The sequence below is a fragment of the Cebidichthys violaceus genome, unplaced genomic scaffold, assembly GCF_023349555.1.
Source record: "Cebidichthys violaceus isolate CVI_PGR_0920_01 unplaced genomic scaffold, fCebVio1.0.p SCAF_2, whole genome shotgun sequence".
Taxonomy (NCBI): domain Eukaryota; kingdom Metazoa; phylum Chordata; class Actinopteri; order Perciformes; family Stichaeidae; genus Cebidichthys; species Cebidichthys violaceus.
Window position 1 is genome coordinate 22,787,191 of NW_027176372.1, and position 3,969 is coordinate 22,791,159.

Sequence of the window (3,969 nt, forward strand, 5' to 3'; positions counted from 1 at the left end):
CTCTGTGTCGCGTCTGGCCGTCCACCCATCACGTTCTGACCTTGAGAAAATAGATAGAAAGGGGACAACTGAGTACCCAGTTCTACAGAGGAGGAAAGAAAAAGAGTGCTGGAGGGTAAGTATACTGCTGTACATCTAAGGTGCATAACCACAATTTCTGAATTTAGGACGAGGCGTCGTGTGGTGAAGTGTGTCTGTTGTGACGTCAGAGGAGCTGGTGTTTGATGGGATGAGTGTAGGTCTCTGTGCTGTTGCTTCACACGTGTGTGAGAAGTCACCTTGAGGTCTCTTCTCACCAGAAGATCAAACATCACAGGGTGTGAATACAGAACCGGAGTAGGACTGTGACTCTAGTGCAAAGACGCATCATTTCTTTTCTCCTGTTACTTGTTTTGGTCTCCACCATGCTGTCAAAACCTGATGAAGAACAGATTCTAATGATCCTCAGGTTCACGTGTTTTTTTGATATTTTGTGAACCGGGCGTGTGCAGAATTTTCCTGGTAATATGTAATTATTAGATGTTTTAATTGTTCATGACGATGCATTCAAATGTCATTCATCAGCTTTCATAAATCTTTTTTGTCAAGAAACATCAGGGATTAATAATAAAAAACAGAATCTAAACAGTTAAGGAGTGCATATTGAATATATGGGATTTATTTATTGTTTTTGCTTTTTACCGTACTATCGATCATATCATGACATCCCTCCACAAATCTTTACGATCTCTGAAGTGTTTATTTACTGAATGAATTGACTGAATTAGCTCCTATTGTAACACTTTAACCGCAGAATTGTGCAAATATGAACCTTTATTATGTATTAGAAAGTGAACTGTACCTTTTTTAAGCAAAGAAATACACTGAATGGCAAGAAGCTATACGCGTCGTTAATTCACACATGGCAGCAAATCACGTCTGTTACCCAAATATGTAATATATATATATTATATATATATATATATATATATTTATATATATATATATATATATATAATATACGTCAGGATTTAATCAAACACAGCACACAGCAACAGTCTGTTCCCCTAACTTCCCAAATTGTCTTCGTTCAATAGTCTAAGAAATCATCTTCAGTCGCACATTAATAAAGATTTTTTTCTTTACGTTTGCTAATAACAGACAGTCTTTGGTGGTAACAACAACAAGCGTCTTAAAAACGTGGATTTGTTATAGAAACCAATAAAATAGTGAGAACCTTTTGACAAGTTCTCCCACCTGTTCTGAAAGTCAGTATTAGATCGTATGACCGGGTTCTGCATTCTTTATTGTAGCGTATTTGTTCTGAAACTAAATGTGAAAATAGCGTTCATCTCCTCTACAGAATGCTGTCTTCAGCGCTTTTTGACATCACTCCTTCTCTGTGAGATGAAATCCTCCGTCCTCCCAGTGACAAAATATGTGAGGACATGCGTGAACTCCAAACAATTAGAATTATGTTTCGGTGACATTACCGAGTATCTTAGCAACAGGATCACACCAGATTTAAACCTCGCTGTCTGCAGCTTCATGTTCTAACCTGAAAGCAATCATTCCCTCTCTCTCTCTTTTTTTTATTTTAATTTCTAATTTTCAGCAGATTGCCATATTACAGATACATGTGTTCAGTTGGTGATCTTTACTTAATAAGGTGTGGTGCGGCGGTTGAGGCTTTGCTTTGTGTCTTGAGTGGACACGTTAAGAATTTGATTGAAGTTAAGACCTCGCCTTGTTAGAGGTTTTTCCCTTTTTTTTTTTTTTTTTCTTGGTCAGATTGACAGGAGTCCTGCACACCTCCATTAAGCCACGTTTCTTAGGCTCATCTTTTGAACTGAGGAAAATTTTTAAAAAAAAGCTGCTATTGGAGTCCTTATTATGGAGGTGTCATTTGGAGTCAAATAGAATGCAAATTACTTGTACAATTGAAATGTCAACTTAAACATGCTGCTCGCCTGGCCTGTGGCTACCCGAAGAAGTCATTTAAAGTAATTTCGTTGATTCAGAGTCCCACTAATCCTTTTTCATTTCCTTATAGTCTCGGAGGTTACATGAATAACCGGGAGTGGGGGCTGGGTTTCTGTGTGTGTGTGTGTGTGTGTGTGTGTGTGTGTGTGTGTGTGTGTGTGTGTGTGTGTGTGTGTGTGTGTGTGTGTGTGTGTGTGGGTGGGTGGGTGGGTGGGGGGCCACACATCTGGGAATCGGGTTTGATTTCCGCCTTTGTCTGGCTGGACGAATAAGGTCCGTCGTGATTCATCTTCCCGTGTTTTGTCGAAAATATGTGCGCCCCAATTACAGCAGGGCTTTGCTCATTGGAACCGGGAGAGACCTCCTCATGCTGACCAGTTTGTCCAACAGTTGAGCTCAGATTAAAACAAATTAAATTGATGCTGCAGGTGATATTATCATCGCTGCGTTACCTCAGCTCATTTACATAATTTAACATTTTAGATCAGAAGTTCAGATGGCGGAATATGAAGAGGTTGTTTATGAAATGTGATAGCCAAGAACACACTGACCATGTCAACATGTGCCATGTTAGGTCAGCCAGACGCTAGCTAGAACATAAAAAGGTATTAAAATGAAGTGATGAGAGAGATAGATGGATGCGTCTCAATAGAAATCCATATTATGGTCTAGTGATTTTATCTTCAATCATTCATGTTGATACGTCTCCTTTTGATTTTTATATCCGCTAAATACAAAGTATACGGTGTTTCAAACCCGTGTGTGAATTATTACTTGAGTTCACAGAAAGCCTTTATAGTTTAAAGATTATGTTGCGTAATTGTAATTGCGTTGCGTTCCATAAACATGCAAAAGGCTCGTTGTTTTTTTTTTTTTTCCACCCGATGCCAAATTCCCAAGTGGCTCCCACAATGAATTTGATTATAGTAATGCCACATCCATCATCTGATTTTGGTCACGTATGGAAGGACCCATTCCGATAGCAGGCCATAGATCCACTTCCAGTGAAATGTGTAAATTGTTACTGCTTAATAAAATAGGTTGAAATCGCTCCGAAGGGGCCTTAAACTGCGAGGGTATTCATGATTTACGCACACACGGCCAGGGGCCCAATGTAAACTTCAGCCGTCACATGCACAAACATCTACCCTGGGACATTTACCTTTCGCCCTCATTGTCTCCACCTCATTGATACACGGCCATCAATTTCTGCCGCATCTCGCGCTGGGTAGTCTTTAAGGTCGATTTGATCCGTCCAAGCGGTGGCCTGATGCACTGTCCCCCCCCCTCCACCCTCCCTCCTCTCTCCCTGTGAATTGCCTCCCCCGGGGGAGTGCTTGTGTTTGCTCCCGGTGAAGGCCTGTGGCCACGCCGTTAATTTATTACGGAGATAAAATGCTTTCGTGAGTTGTGTTCGACTGCGGCCACACTGTATGCTCTCGGGGTGCTCAGCGGTGAGGTGGCCCTTTTTTTTTTTTTTTATCCATGCAACATAAAACTGGAGGTTGTAAAAGCAATAATTCCACATTTTTGGAAAAATATTCTCACGCTTTCTGGTGGGGAGTTAGACAAGAAGATCGATACCACTCTCATAACTGTCTTTTAAATATAAAGATATAGCCAATTAGCTTAGCTTAGCACAGACACTGGCAGCGGGGGGGGGGACTGGTGGCCTCTGTTCAAACGTAATAAAACCCGCCTATCGGCGCCTAAAGCTCGCTAATTAACACGTAACATTTTCAGTTCAAGGCCGAGAAACTAAAATATACACTTCTTTACGGATCAATCAAACCAGACATAAAGCTTGAATTATTCTGTGTTTGTGTTAAACTATGCTAAGCTAACAGCATGTTGCTTCAAATTCATCGGACAGATAGAATGGCGTCCATGTTCCCATCTAACGCTATGCAAGAAAACGCTGCGCATTTCCTGAATTATCTTCCTGTTCTTTTTAAAGGTTACCGATGCAAACTTCATTCAAACACAGAAACAAGCTGAATATCAGGT